We start from the raw sequence: 16,578 nt of genomic DNA, 5'->3' as shown, positions 1-16,578 counted from the left end.
TAGCTTAATTTTTTATACTTGCTCCATAAGCTGTAAATCTTTCTAAACCAAAGCGTAATTTCTTCAATGGTTTGTTTGGAGGAATTAGAAGGAAATGGAATACTGATCTAGAATTATCAAGGACAATCCATATTTAACTGACAAGAGTCTTAAATCTATTGAGGCCAATATGACATTTTAATTTCCCTAACCCTTAGTATTAAATGACTCTAAAAAATAAATATTCAGCGTGGCTTGCAGAGGAAGTTTTCCAAATATTCTCCTTAATATTTTTGAAAATCATAATGGTATCTTTTTTACTATCTTTTCATTTTATTCCAGAATCACTGTTCGAAAACACATCTCCTGGTTTCTGACATTTACAGGAAGAAGCATGGTAAAGCAGTATTTTAGTGCATGTAATGGATTATGGCACATGTATTGAATGTGCTCCCACTGCTAATGGTGATGTCTTAAGTTTTAACTTTCATGTTTTGTAGATTCTGTACTTCCTAGGGGTGTAGTTCTGAGCCTCATAATAAGTGTTAGTAAGCTCTCCTCACAGAGTAGGAAGACAAAACAAATCCCTTTTCTGATGAAGACCAAGGACAACAAATACAACTTTCAGGCCAAAAAGCATAAACAGTAGACAGAAGAAGGCAAACAACAAGGATAAGACTTCATAATTTGAAGTTATAATTGGCAATTAAACCCCAGTATGCAAATGGACCAAAACTTATAAAAGTGTAAGACCTTCCATTTTGTGAAAATTTTTAGTCCACCTTGGGTGTAGCCCTGGTCAGGCTCTTGAACTGCCCAAGGTGTACCCTAAAGGCCTTTCAATAAGTATCTACTCCATTCTCTAACTCTGTCCAGTCTCTGTTTCAGGTCAGTCTTCCCAAGGTATTAATAGACATTAAATACTTGGAACTCAACTGGATATGGGCCCCTTGAACTAGGTGTAAAGTGTTTGCATTGTCAGAAACACAAATTTTACTGTGGGTCTGCTCCTAAGGTGCTTCGCCCTTTGTGAAGGGAGAAATTCTGAAGCAATGTTAGCTAGAAGAGTACAAATCTAGTGTGGAAACTTAGCATAAATCTGACTCCCCTGGAGCAGACAGCAAAATGTCTAGAAACATAGGTAAAATGAGCATTCTTGTTTAGTAATGTAATAGTAACCAATAAAACTAACCGATAGTAAATAGTAACTTATTTAGCTATTATACATTTCTGACAGTGGGGGGAAAATGGTGTTGTTTATTAATTACTTTGTTCATAGTTGATTTTGTATGCACAATTACAGCTTGCACCTTCATATTATTCCTATATTTGGCAAATATTTTTTTTTCAGAAATTACCCTTGATTATTCCCTAATTATTCTTGTTTTGTCATGCACATAGGGGTTTTTTGACACTTATTGACCATCCATATGCACATTCCAGTTCACAACTCAATTTCAACAAAAATTTTGTGTCTTTCTTTATAGGATATTTTGTGCCTTTCTTTATAGAATATTTTCCTCACTATTCAGAATTTTCCAAGCTGTCCTGAGACTAATTTTAGTTTTAACAGTGATCTTTAGTTCATACAAATATACTGTTGTGCCTGTAGGAACTGCTCATTTATCCACAAGGTGCATCAGTAGAGATGAAGCGAGAAAAGGACAACCTGAAATAGCAGCAATAGATAACAAGTTGGGATAGCACATTATTTTATTACCTAAAGTTGTGTGTCAAGCCATAACAAAGAAATCACAACAGTGTAATGAAATGATGTTTTGTATAAAGGCTGAGAGAGATCTACTGAATAGCAAACTTTGAATAAGAATTAATCCTCTGAGTATTTAATCCCAGGAGATGATAGAAAACAGGCAGTTAAAACCCCTGCAAAGTAGAAGGATTTTATAATTTTGTATCTGTATGGATTCCGCTAGCATAGCTACCACCAAGGGTTTTTTAATCTCTCTGGAGGATACTTTGAAAACTCACCAAATAAGCATTATGCTCTGGTAGGAAGGGAAAAGGCGTTCATGTATGGATATGAGAAGGCAGACAGATGAAAGAAATTGCAAATTCAAGATACAATGAACAGTGTTAGCATCAGGATGTGTGCATATTGCTAGGAGACGAGACAGTAATCAACATCAGCATTGCAAGCTGCAACCTAGAATTTCAGACTCTTACTTCCTTAGGAATACAAAAGTATCAAGTTGAATTTTCTTCATCACCTAGTAAATATAATATCCCTTCCCTTGTACCTTCTCTACACCCAAACTAAGACTTGTGCATATGCACACTCATTATCTACATGTATAACCCTAATTGAAACCAATTCCTTCCAGAATAACTTCCTTGCTGCTTCACAGTTACTAGTAGAGTTTCAGCCATTTATACACCTCAAAGAGACTCACAGGATCTGTTCTTCTGCTCAGTAGGAAGCCTTCAGCAAAGATGCACAAGTAGGGTCTAAAAAAATTTTAATAATTTATTGGGATTTCTTTCCCTTTGTCAGGGAAAGAAATTTTGTGGGAGATACAGCTGAGATGCTGACTGCCTGACTCTGTCTCAGTCCTGGTACCTAGCACTTGAGGCATCTGGGATCCCCAGAGGCACAGCAGCAGTTCCTGCAGCAGGCGAGCTTGTAAAACAAACGGAGTTTTTCTGAGCAAGCTTATCTGCATTAACAACGCTGGATTCCAGATAGTTGCAGTGCATCAACAATTCAAACTGAAAGAATAACAGTAGCTGAGCAGAACAAACTTCCAACTGTGAAGCAATTATAGTGCTGTTGAATGGCTGATTGCTTGTGTGTGGTCCCCTCGGTTCCCTGATGTGGTGTGCTTATAGTTTTGCAATTGGATGAAATAGATTGGAATGAGTGCTGTCATACAGAACTGCCAGCTGTTCCACTGTTAATAAAGACACTATTTAGCTATTAATACATCCCATTCTTCTCTGCTGTGCTTATTCAAACAAAGTAGTTCTGTTTGTAGAGAGGGGTGTGACTGCACCTGTTCTGGATTCAGGAATCCACGGCCCATGAGAGACCCCTTGATACTCTTCAGCAACAATGTCAGCTTCCACTGTAGGAAGACCAGAGAGAATGATCTTGCTTTTCTGAGAGATTTGGCAGATAATGTTCTAAAAACATACAGGCCTTGTAGTTAGCTTCCTACTGCTTATGCTTAATATTGATCTTTAGTATAAGGATCCTTTATCAGCATTTAAGCTTTATTCTTTCAATCTTTATAGGCACAAAATAACCCTGCTAAAATAAGTATAACTTGAGGGGTATGACTTAAATCATACTTTGTATTTGATTTAATTGGAGAGTTGTCTGGATTCCTTGCATTTTGAGAGAACGGAAGAAGTGGGCGAAATCTTATTCTGGCATAAGACCATTGCTCTCTGCTAACTTTAATTGAAAGAGACTAATTTCCAAAATACATGGAAGCTGCCCAAGAAAGTATATATTCTTGTGTTGGTAAAACAAAACTGATGCTACATTTGACTTAAAAAAAGTCCATATGGGCAGGGCCCTAAAAATTTGATTTCACTAATTAGCACTGCTAGGGGTTTTTTAATATGTCTAGATGCTGGAGGAGGATTGCAGGTGGCTCATGATAACTTTAAGATCTTCATTTGGCTTCAACAATGACTTGCAATATGAGCTTGAGTAAATTATTTCTTTTTTCTTTAGTGAAAGATGTTACTGTTATCATAAAGTTCAACTATGAGAAATGTTCACCATAACTGCCGGCAGTGGTTACCTGGATTATAGATAGCAAGCATGTTTTATTAGCCTGTTTTGGCACTGATTTAAGGTGATTACAAGTCCTCTGAAAATCCCCTGCCTTATTTAGACAGTGAGCTTGGAATAGAGTGAGAAACTATCTCCCTAATATAATCCCATTTCTAAAGCTAATTTGTAGCATATTAAAGCAAATAACTCTATTAATTTTAATTAATGAGTAATGATGTATAATGTAATAACTGCAGACTAAATATCAGTCCAGACCTTGAATCTATGACCAGCTGTGATAAAAGGTGTGAAAGAACTGCTTCTTGGCCTTATGTAAGCAATTCAAACTGAGTGGAGGAGAAGAAGTCACCACTAAAAATTAGTGCTGTTAAATTAGAGGACTCTGGGTTTTGAAATAATGTGCATTGATTAAATAAAATACCAGTAAAGAGGAAAAGGGACACTGTTCATTGCGCTTTCTCTTTCTTGGGTCTAAACCCAAGTTTCAACTACAAACTTAGCTATAGTAACCCTCTGAGTAACCCAAATATGACTGTCTTCCAAATAATCCATTTTGGCATGACAAGAAAATAAACTGTCTTAAAATTCACTTGTAACTGAAGCTAAAAATTGTTTATTTTTAAGTGTAAAGATTAGAGAAAGGATTTTAAAATATATTTGTGCTTTCCTAAAGTGATTTTTTTAAAGCATTTCACTCTTAAGAAACCGGTTTTTAACTTAAAACATGTACTGCCCCAAGATAGTGTTTAAAAAATACGTAAAAAATATTTATAACAAACAGCAAGAATTTAGGTATAGTGCTTACCTGCTACTTGGCCCAAGAGAGCTTAGTGCTCATGGAGAGGGCTGCAGCTGCAGCCTTCGACTATGCCCCACCCTTTCTGAATAAATGTCTTGGTTTAATGTAGTTTAATTTTTAGTTAAGAAAAGAATCTATGAGTTATGGAAGGGATTCTCTGTAAAGACTTTGGCAGCTTCCTTTTGTAGTAAATATAATGGATAAATTCGTGTATCAAAGATTTGGTCTATTAAAAAGCTACTCCAGGGCATCTCTGAGATTCCAAGACCTGTGGTTGCAAGCTGTGAAACCACAACATTTGCAACAGAAATGACATGGCTGGACTGGAGATGGCCCATTCATCAATGATGGGCCTCCGCTTCACAGCTGCTCGACATCTGATATCAATCTTGATAGAGGATCCTGGAGGATGATCAAATCAGCACCCCAAGGATGAGATCCGGGAAGACTATCAAATCACCTTTTCATACTTATAGGAACCCCTTTCAAAACCTTGATTGGAAATAAAGAGATACACGAATATTTGGACTTTCAATGGACTTAGCCTCAGGGGAAATAAACTGTACAAAATCCTTACACCGGGACCTAGAGTATGTGGTTAAGGTTGAATGGTACCATTGTTACTGTCACTCTGTCCACCCAGCATTTGATCGATGTTGTCTGATTTTATTGTGGCTTTTTAATTTGGTTTTGGAAATTTGCTAAATAAATTCTGTTATTTTGAATTGGCCTCTAATAATTTATAACACTTCGGACCTGACAAAACCAATCAGTTGGCTAGTTTGTATAATGACAACCTGTTAAACCACTTAAAAGAGCTGAGCATGCCTCTGTGAAAAACATGTTTTAGAATGGACAAATCCTGGGAAAAGCTATCTTGCTTCTGGCCTTTAAAGAGGTACCTGGAGGCTGGCGGGACCAGGCCCGCTCCACCGCTCGGCCCGCGGGGCCAGGCCAAGACCGCGCCAGCGTGGGGCTAGGCCGCACACAGCGAGGCTGAGTTTCTGCCATCGCTGACTTTGGTCACAGCCTAGGCAGGAGGAGGGGAAGCCGTGGCCCATGGTGTGCTGCTGCTTAGATCCTAGCCTGGCTGCTGAGATCCTAGGCACCGCCCCGTCAGCTCAGCACAACTGCGGGAAAATCCTCCACCATAAACAGCTCCATCCGTTCCCATCAGAGATCACGGGCCAACAGCAAGAGGGAAATTCCTGATGCAAGGCGTGGGTAAGATTAATTCTTTCAGCACTGTAAAACTCCCCAGAACAGGTGAAACTCAGAGACATCAATCCTTTTCCTGTCTGAGGAAAGGAAAAGGTGAAGGCACGTGAAGAGAATAACATGGAGACCTCAAAGTTAGTGAAGTAGGAGTTGAAGTCCCCAGAGAGGAGAAAGAGGAGTTGTTTTAATCTTAAGAGCTGAAATTCTTTTGTCAGGCCAGGGTGATGGACTATAATACACTAGAATATCTCTGTAATTCATGAAAAGCATGTGGGGATGGAGTGTTAAAACTGTAGGTGTGAGTGAAGACACCCATGCAGAAGCAAGCACACATTGAAGTAGCTGTGATCCAACGAGAAACCTGAACAGAGAGAGACAAGAGTGATGAAGACCCTTCACCCCCAGGGAAGAGGAAGTGGACTTCTGTTCCCAGAGGTGAAAATGATCTTCAAGATAAATTAAGAGAACTTTTGCCTCTGAACATCTCCTCCTGAAAAGTGTACCCAATTAGCCAAAGACTGAGCCCTTGAAAACAGTTATGGAGAAAGCTGTAAGTTGAGGGGAGGAACTTTCACATGGCAAACAGATTTCTGTTTCCTGGGCAGGTCTTTCACTGACACAAAAGCCACAAGAGAGCTATTTCTTGTGGAAAAGTCTATATGGAATGGCAAAAGACTCCTCTCCCTAAAAGAACTGAAGAACGACTGTTTCAGAGGCGGTAAAGTCCCAAGTTTTATCCCCTTGTCAATGGGAAAGAGGGTGTAGTGGGAGGACAAGTGTTCTGGAAGTTTATTCTTATTTTGTATTATTTTTCTTTTAATTCTGTTAATAAAGCTTTCTTTATACACATTAAAGTTTGAGCCTGCTTTGTTCTCCTCCTAATCCTTATTGCACAGCAGAAAATGAGTAAATAATTCTAGTGGGTGCACTGGTGTTTGGCCAGCACTAAATCCACTGCCTTTATTGGTGTGTTGGTTGGGAAACTCAGACTGGCAAACCAAATTCACTGCACTTAATTGGTGTTTCTGCCTGATTTAACTGAAACCACCACAATAAACTTGACAAAAAATGTCTCATCTCTGGAGCACTGCTCCCTATAAGCAACAAGAAACTGAAAAGGCAAGCTAATTCATTCCTGAGAATGAGCTTCCATCTGTCTTCTCTGTTTAGGTAGGAAGTTCTTCCGGTCACACAATGTTTTTTACTTTGGCTCTGTAGCATGAGGAGAGTAAGGAATAGTTATTTGCACTGATGTTCCTTAAGTGTTAGCACAAATAAACAGATAATCAAATAGATGATGAAGCATCCTTCATGCCAAACCCTGATTAATAATTTTTTCAGAATAAAAATAGTGAAGATCATTCAAATATTAATTGTCTTAGTAACTGTTTTGCTGTTCAGATCCTGATTTCTTTAACCTCCATGGGAAAATACAAACAGCGAATGGAAAAACCTGCAGGCTGAACATAAGAAAAAGAGAGAAGACAGAGGATAGTAAACTAAATAAGCAAAATATAAATAAAACAAATACAAACATGAGCTCTTTTCCTGCTGAAGAAAGCAAGCACTTGGATTTATCATGCACTGCTATTTGATTAATCATCCCACTGTTTACAAATATGATGTATCGTTTCACTTGTTGGGTTTACATTATTGATGTACTTTTTTGTTAAACTAGGTCAGAGAAATATTTAAACAAAGTCATTTTGTAATATGAATAAACAGACAACAAAATTAAAAGAATCTGTTCTGATGACTTACAAAGGTTACATTAAACACATTTATTCTTAGTTGCAGATTGCATTTATGTGTGTCTCACGATGTAACTCTGGGCTCCATTATGCTCTTGTTAATTAGCTTTAGTCTGATGTAAATGCTTTGACCTTCTGGAATTACTCCTAACCCATAGCAATGTAAGAAGAAAGAATTCAGCCCATGAATCTTTTTTGTATATCTATAACTTGTCAATAGATAACAGCTGAAGTATATTATCATCTCCAGAGACCTGATCATTTGATTATTATTAATCAAATAATAATATTATTTCAAATCCTTTGATTACCTTGAAAGTGAGCAGGAATGGGCTGCAACTGAGTGTCCTGGGTTGTAGTATAGAATGTATTCTATCATCACCTTCATAAACTGATGAATCCAATTGTTGGAGCAGTGCTCTTCCCAGACACCCCTCCCTCTTGGGTGCCTTCTGTTAATGGTGCATCAATGCCTTGTGCATGACTCACAGATAACTTCCTCCGGGAGCTATCTCTCTTTAATGGGCGATCAAGGACCCACTGCATGACTCATCATCTCATTGTGAGATGCTCCACCCAGGGGGAGGAGCCAAGCATTCTCACCTGGATATAAGCTGGGATTTGGGACAGTAGAAGCAGCCCTCACCCACTGGATTTCCAGAGGACTGGAGCTACCAGACCTTTCTACGGGATCACAGCTTCAGGAAGACCACCTCACCTGTTCTGCTTCCATCACCCTGCTCAGGTTGCATTCTGACTCTCTCTGTGGTCTTTTTTGTATAATTGCATTTGTTTCATTTTTCTTTGTTTCCCCTTTTCTTCTCATTAAATTGTATTTCTGGCTTGGAGACTCACTCATTTTACTTTTAAACAACAACATTGAGCGTTTCCCTTTTAATGTTAACCTGACTACAATATCTTGCGAGGATCACAGTGGATTTCATCGTATTAACCTACCTAAATTGCACAGTATCAAGCTTCAGTGTTTGTCTCATTACTCCGTATACCTGGGGCCTAATGAGTTGCTCCAGAGTAGCAAAACAGGACAAAGCACAATTGAATTCCAACAATAAAACCAATTCTATGGTATAACCACAGGTAAAATAAAATTTCATTTATGATTAACCAAACCTTTTCATTCAATGCAGGATGGTCTGGTGTGGAATGTGAGAAAAGGAGAATCTGAAGATGATCCCTAATTTTTTAGGGATGTGAAATTTAATATTTTAATTGTAGTATCCTCATTAACAGCAAGAATTTCAATCTAGACATTGATATGGAGGGTGAGCAAGAGAGAACATATAAACTGTTGTAATCTCAGCCTGTAGTCCTATATAATCATGTCTTCTGTTTCTCCTGACCTTAATTCAGAAATGCATCCATGCTATTTAATTTTCCTTGTTGTTTTCTAAGTGTTGTTTTCACATCATACTTAAAAACTGGACTATATTTTTACACTGCCTTATTTTTTACTTCATGATAAGCAAGCTTAGTTTTCAATCATTTTTTCACTTTTTGTAATTAATTTACAATATATGCCTTTATTATCTATAATATTGGATGGAGAATTATGAATTGTTCATGTATGATATGATTTTCTACATCTATTTTTAGTCACCTCCCTTTTATGATAATGTTTTTAAAATCCTTTAAAATGGAAGTTAGTTGAAGGAGAAATCACCTGGATTTGCATTTCCCCGGTAGAGGATTTTGAGGACTTGATAAGACAAACATTCACCCTGTAAACTTTCATTTCTGTTGTCTGTTTTTCTGAAATCTAGAAATCCTGAAATTTAGAATGCCTGGGGTCCTTACAGGCCAAAGGAGGGAAGAAGATACAAGTCTGATTTATTTTTTGTCTAGAAAGTCTAAAAGACTTTGCTTTCAATTTTCTCTTGTCATATTTTCAAAGAGCAGTTGGCCACTAAATATAGGATGTCCAGGTAGGCAATTTTAGCATCTGTATACACTTGTTTGTCTGATAAAGATGAAGTTTGTCTGGAAAAGAGTGTCTAAATCTTCTTTCTTGAGTACTTAAGTGTACTCAATCAAAAATTTCAACCTAAGTTCTCATGAGTAATAATAATCATTATCATCATCATCATCTTTTGTAAAGAAAAAATTAATGGAAGTGTCACTAAAATATAACCCAAAAATCCAGATCCAAGTTTGATTTCACAAGTCTCTGTGTTGTAGTCTGAACTTTATAAATTTTTTTCCTTCAGTGAAGGTGAGTACTCACTTGATCAGTGGGCACTTTCCTCTGTCTTATGATTAACCAAATTCCTGTGAAGCAAGATAGGCCCTCACACTTTTGATTCCACCACGACCTACCAAGACCTTTAACTCATGTATTAAAAAATAAAACAATCAGACAGCGCAAAAGAAAAAAATAATATAAATATTTCCTCTGAGATTTTTACCTTTTTTGTTTTTCCCTTCAGTTTATACATTTTTGTTTCTTTTCTATCTCTCCACTGATAACTTCTCCATTGTTTGCTGAGGTCTCCTGTCCTTTATAGTATGTTTTACTGACACTATTACCAGTTCAGTTCTTCACAAATTCATTCAGCACTCATTTACTGCTATTAGTCTTCTTAGGACAGAATACAGCTGCAAGCTCCAATCAGCTCCTCTCTCCTTCCTAATTCCTTCAGAGTAGTGTATTATATGCTTACCCCTTCCTGTCTCTTTCCTTCCACATTTCATCACCTCTTTCCTCCTACTACTTTGTTTCCTCCCATTTCTCTTTCTTTTGGCATAATGGATTATTCTTTAACATTCATCTATGCTTTGTGCTTTTTGTGACTACCCATCTTATTGAAATACTGACTGAGAAGACATTGAAAGAAGACAAAAAGAATGACAAATCTTGATGGAAGTGTTGGAAGTAACACACTAAAAAACCCCACAACATATATGTATATACACATGTATATATACATCAAGCATTGCAAGATGGGTTGAGTTTGTACACTTTCTATGTATGTCTGTGCAGAAAAAACTGAATTTTTTGGACTACTATTGTTGTGGTATTAATGTCTCATAGGAATGCAGAAGAGAACAGTACACGCACTCATGTGTACTCACACATGCTTTGTTAGATATATAGCTCAAGAATAGAATATGCTCAAGGAAATGTAATGCTGAAGAATCAAATTCTCTGGTAGTAACTATTTTGTACAATGTTTGTATGATTCTGCCAAACCAATATGTTTATCTTGTGCTGTGCTGTTTCCAAACTGCTTCTATTCATATGATGGAAAAGCTTTTAACTTTGCTTGACAAGACAAATTTTTAGGGAAGTCATTAAGATAAAAGACTTCTGCAGGGTGAAAAATTATTCAGATTATACATAAAATCTTCTGTATATGTGTACTATGTTTTTTTTTTCTTCTCTACTGTGTGCCTTCCTCCCATTTTTTTCCTCCCTCTTCTTTTTCTTGAGAGAGTGTGGGGGTAGGGGATGAGTGGAGGGATGGAGGAAGATGTTTCTTCAACTAAATGCAATACAATGCAACAAATCAACACATTGCCAAAAGTAATGCATGCCTCTGTCAGTTTGCAATGCAGTTCCACTCATGAGGTTATAAAACACCGAAAATGGAAATGTAGCCTGTGGAAAAGTTTTGCAATCTGAGCTCAAAAGTAATCTCAGAGACAGTGGATATTAAAAAGACAACATACTACTTCTCCCTTTAGAAAAAGACAAGGAAAAGTAGAAGATATGAATTCACTGGGCAACCTATCTAGCAGAACTAGATAGTTTATAAAGCTGAACACAACCCTTGAAGGCAGAAAGAACAATGCTTCTGCCGTTATCTTACTGATTTCTTTGTGTTGTGATACAGGCCAGCAGCACTTTTAACAGATGTGTTTAGAGCTGTTTAAAAAGAAAGAAAAACAAAAAGAATAGAGGAATGAAAACACTTTTTTTCCTCCTCTTTTCAATCTGCAAAGAGGTGAAAAAATAAACCACATTTATGGGGGAAACCCCTTATCCTGGTCCTAAGTATTACAGGTTTATATAACCTGAACTAACAGTTCTTGAAATCTACTCTGTAGAGAAGGGACCATAGATCCTTGTTAAGTTTTTCAGCTTAAAAAAAATTTTAATTTCTTTACAGTCAGAAAAACTGTTGGCTAAACATTATCTTTCTAAGCTTGGGGAACTGGGCTGTTTTTCTGGATTATAAATGATTTAGGGCGTATTTTTCTTTCACTTACTTGCAGTCAAATAGCTGCAGTGAGAATGGGAGGTAACAATAAAACCAACCTTGTCACAGCTTTACTGACAAGAGCTGCCCATATCATCTGTCTTATTTGACTTATACTGAATGTAACATAAAAATAATATGTAATAAAAAATTAGCATGCAATATCTCTTTAAGATTTAGCAAAGAAATCAGCAGGCATGTTTACCTCATGCAAGTGTATGTGAGATACAGATGAATCAATTTGTACTGAGATAGGTTCTATCCCAGATGTGCAATCAATTTTAACACGTCGTCTTTTCCAATGCCTCTCTGTAAGTCTGATTTCTCTTATGTCAATACTCTGTACACACTGAACCCACTGCCTGTAATACGGCAATTTTAATGGCATTTCCTCCAGCTATGCTAATGAAAGACTTGCAACCAATTCAGTATTGGCATAAATCTGTAATAGTCAAGAAATATGTATGTATAGCAGAAATATGACTGACTTCATCGCTGAATGTGACTAGAAGCAGGAACAAGCCAATTTGACAAAATGTGGCAAGGCCTAGGGGCTCATGACTGCTTAAACATCAGTGCCTGTTAAATGTCTGCCAAAAATCTGGCTACAGAACTTAAGATACAGCTTACTGACTTCATTACGGACTGATTTAATTTGGCCACACAAGGGTCTCTAGCTCTCTATTGCCTCTGAATGTGAGAGGTTCAACTTTTGGGAGTTCAGAGCTCAGGCACTGAATGAGGCTGGGTTTATCTGTGTTTGTTTTCAGTAGATTTGGGGATTGGAGCTATGTGACACCTGCTGAAGCTCAGGATCACGGATCACCCACGATAGCTGTGATAGCAGGTGACCACAATAAAAGGTATGAAGGCTAAGTAATGAGACATGAGAAGGGTCGTGCCCATGATTTTAAATAAACAGGAACTACGGTGTGTGATACTGATACCCAATAATAGCCAACTTATTCGAGGATTGGTAGCATTCATCACGTTGTTAGTATTGTAAATTTGTACTGTCATAGATAGGATTCACACAGCTTGGGGCCTTGTACCTTCACCTATTGTTTTCCCTGTGTTATGATAAATTTTCAGCAACTCTTGATTAAAACTGCCAATTTGTTTAGTATAAAGAAAATCTCTTGACACTACCAGGACTAATTACGTTGCCCTTGCCAAAGGGATAGTTGAATAATTGCATGTGATTATTGCACAGCTACAGTGCTTTTCATGTCAGTGGCAATGCAATGAAGATTGATTCCCTTTAATTAATCATTCAAAAATAGCCCCTTGTATCATTCCTTGAATAGCAGCAAAGATGTTCCTACATCTTTCTTCCGAAAGGCTCCTGGATGCAATTGGTTCCCTGATGAAGTAACATTGCAATGCATGTGTATGTGTCCTAGATAGGAAGGCCTGCTTTTTAATTATTTGGTGATCCTACTCTCCTTGTTTTTCTTCTTATTCTTGAGCATGCATTAAAATTCTAATAGCCACAAGCATAAAAATATAGTGGAAAAAGTTAACATTTACTACTTGAAATCCAGGCATTTCATTGTAAAGAGTCACCAGCTAAACTTATTCTTATTTATCTGCTGCTTCCCTACCTTTTCAAATCAAATAGTCTGTAGGATCATGCAGTATTAAGTGAAAATATTCATTATTTCAAAAAGACCTTGTCTGAATAAAATATATACAATCTGTGGGTTACATCCTGCTGTAACTGCTGATGTCCTACAATATGTACAATTGTGACAAAAGTTAACAAACTGTATCTTTTTATTTTATAGATCTACATTTCATTCAGTCTATAGCATTCATCTATAGGAAAACTGATTCTTCATTTAATTTTCTTTCTATATGGATACCAAAATGTCAGATATTCTAATGGGGTGATATCTTTTAAATGTATTGATCAATTATGATATCTGATACCACAACATCCTTCTTTTCAAAAAATAGCTTTATAGGACTTCTTTTGTTATTTTAAAGTTATTTCAGAGAGAGTATCAATAAAATTAAAATTCACAAAGTGCAGAGGTAACAACCATTTTGATTTACTATTTATAACTAAAATTTTACATTATCTGAATATCTTAATTTTAAATAAACAATGAACATGTTTTAATGTATTATATAACATATGTATACTTTATGATTAATAAGAATGTGAAGAAATCGACTGATAAAGAGACCTAGACAAAATCAAAAATATCCGTGAATTATAATTGTTCTGACATATTTTGTAACTCACAATATTTATGCACAACTCAAATAGAGTACCACATCTAGGCTTGTATATAACTACAGGACATGCAGAGAAGTTATGCACTGAAAATATCAAACCCAAATAATTTTTTGCAGTTTTATTTTATTGCCTATGTGCATTGCATTAGAAAATTAGCAAGTATGTATGTTCAATGACAGTGCCTCCCACTTGTTGGAGGATATAAGTATAGGAAGGAAAGGGGTTCATGGGTTTGCAAAATTTCCATAATTTTATTTAGAGGGATCTGCTGGATTAAGGATCTAAGTGCTGGTCAAATAACTCAGATTCTAAAAGAATTTTTTTATGGAAAAATTGCTTACAAGATTTAATTTTTTCCCATTGCCGAATATAGTCTCTATACCAATATAGTCATGGACAAATCTCAAACCTGCAATTGAAAAAAAAAAAAATAAAACTTCTTCTCCGTCCTAGAGGATGTTCCTCACAGACTTGGTGACTAGCAGGCCAAGAACAAGTATCTGAACTTCTGTGCACATTCCTCTCCCAATCGCTGTCATGTAGGATACAGTTTGGCCAAGGGAGATTTTCAATGTAATGAAATGCAAACGCAGAGGAATACAGAGACTTCAAAATACCCATTCCTTGACTTGTGCTGAGGATCCCACAAGTCCACACTTGTGCACAGAGCCATGAAGACACCATTCAGAGCAGATCCTTTTCTGACACCTCCACTCTCTGTAACAAAGGTTAGATGTACCTCCTCTGCAAAACAAAACAAACAAACAAACAAACACAACAACAAAAAAAGAGATTATGCCTTTGGGAACAATAAGGAGAAAAATAAAACCATAATAGAAAATGTTAGATTTTTTATTAGGAACAAGTGCTTGGATAGTTTCCATGTCATCCCAGAAAGAAAAGCAAAGATTTATCACTATATTTTCCAGTTACAAAACTGTCTCTCTAAAGAACCTATTTAGTTGAAGGAGACACAAAAGAGTGGTAACAGTGAATGCAGATGTTATGAATTCCACAGGAATTTAAGAAAATAAAGCACTGATTTCATTCTTGTAAAAGCTGGTTTCTCTATATGCTGATTGCACATTCATTCCTTAATCTTTATATGTTTAAGGTATGGAAAAAACCCTGACTTGAAATTTCTCCTGTAAATTTTTGAACATTTGCAACAGAAAAAGTTGGAATTCTGTTAACACCACAAAAAAAATTAAATAATAATAATAAATGCAACCACGGCAGGAAATAAATGTTATATGTAAGGACATGAGATCTCATCAGAATGCAAGAGCATATTTTCTGCTAGGAGATGTTATAATGCCTGTAAAGTCAAAATTTAGAACAGGATCTTGGGTTGACTAAAAGGTCTGCAATAATTAATATCAAATTCTCTCTTTTAATGATGAAGAACTACACACTTTCAACTGGATTTCCTGACAAATAGTGCCTGTGAACACCTGAATCGTTAATTAGGTTGAAATAAAAAGCTTTTTTGGGTTTTTTCAGCTTGTTGCACAAAGAACTGTCATGGTAGAAGATCTCAGTTTTTGTTCTTTCCGGACAAATGCAGGCTTAAGGTAAAATGAAAGCACAAGTAGTTCCATTTAATTAGGTATACATTTTTGATGGAAAAGAATGAACCTCCCTACAACTGCTGTGTTTCTTTCAGAAGCATGTTGCTATGACTAACAAGGCAATAGCTTCAATATAGTGAACTCAGATCACATATAAGAGCTGATACAAATTTATCTGCAAGTGTTTATTTCTGTACAAAGCTCCAAACTGTATTTTTCTTCTTCCTGATTACCAGGATTAGTATTAATTTTTAATACTTAAAGTCCAGGTTTTTCTGCAAAATATTTGCATGCATGTAAGTCAAAACGTTGTAGTAAAACTTGTATCTGTTGTAAAATGAAAAACAGCAGATGAAGCTATGAAAGAAAAATTCCCCATGCTTTGCATGGTATTTACATTGTGAGGATACATTCCCATTATGTGACTGCAACCTCTGTTACCATGGAATGGGTCCCTGTTATAACTGTTCTCATCACTTACATGAGCAAGAAGGAAGTGGCATTTTCCATAATGTACAGCTGGAAACATGTTGGTTTGCTTTACACCCAGTAAAGCCGCTGCAGTTCAGAGCTTTGTGCACCTATAACCCAAATCCTGGGTTGTGGGCAATTCATCCATTCTGCCTCTGCCTCCCCTTCCTCTGCAGAGGAAAGACTAGTCACTCTTGCCCTGCTCCAGCATGATGTGCCTCCTGTGAGAGACAGTCATTCCCAAACTTCTGTAGTGTGGGTCCTTCCCATCAGTCACAGTTCTTCACAAACTGCTCCAGCATGGGTCCCTTCCATGGGGTGCAGTGCTTCAGGAACAGGCTGCTACAATGTGGAACCTCCACGGGTTCACATCCCCTGGTGGGAGGCCTGTCCAGCGTAGACTCTGCTCTTTCTAGATCCACAGGTCCTGCCAGAAGCTTGCTCCAATGTCTGCTTCCCATGGGATCACAGCCTCCTCTGGGCATAGACAAGCTCCAGCACTGACTTCATTAGGGGCTGCAGGTGGATCTTTGTCTACTATGGACCTCCTTGGGCACAGGTGTC

This window comes from Sylvia atricapilla, chromosome Z (assembly GCF_009819655.1).
Source record: "Sylvia atricapilla isolate bSylAtr1 chromosome Z, bSylAtr1.pri, whole genome shotgun sequence".
Classification (NCBI taxonomy): Eukaryota; Metazoa; Chordata; class Aves; order Passeriformes; family Sylviidae; genus Sylvia; species Sylvia atricapilla.
Note: the sequence above shows the minus strand (reverse complement) of the source record.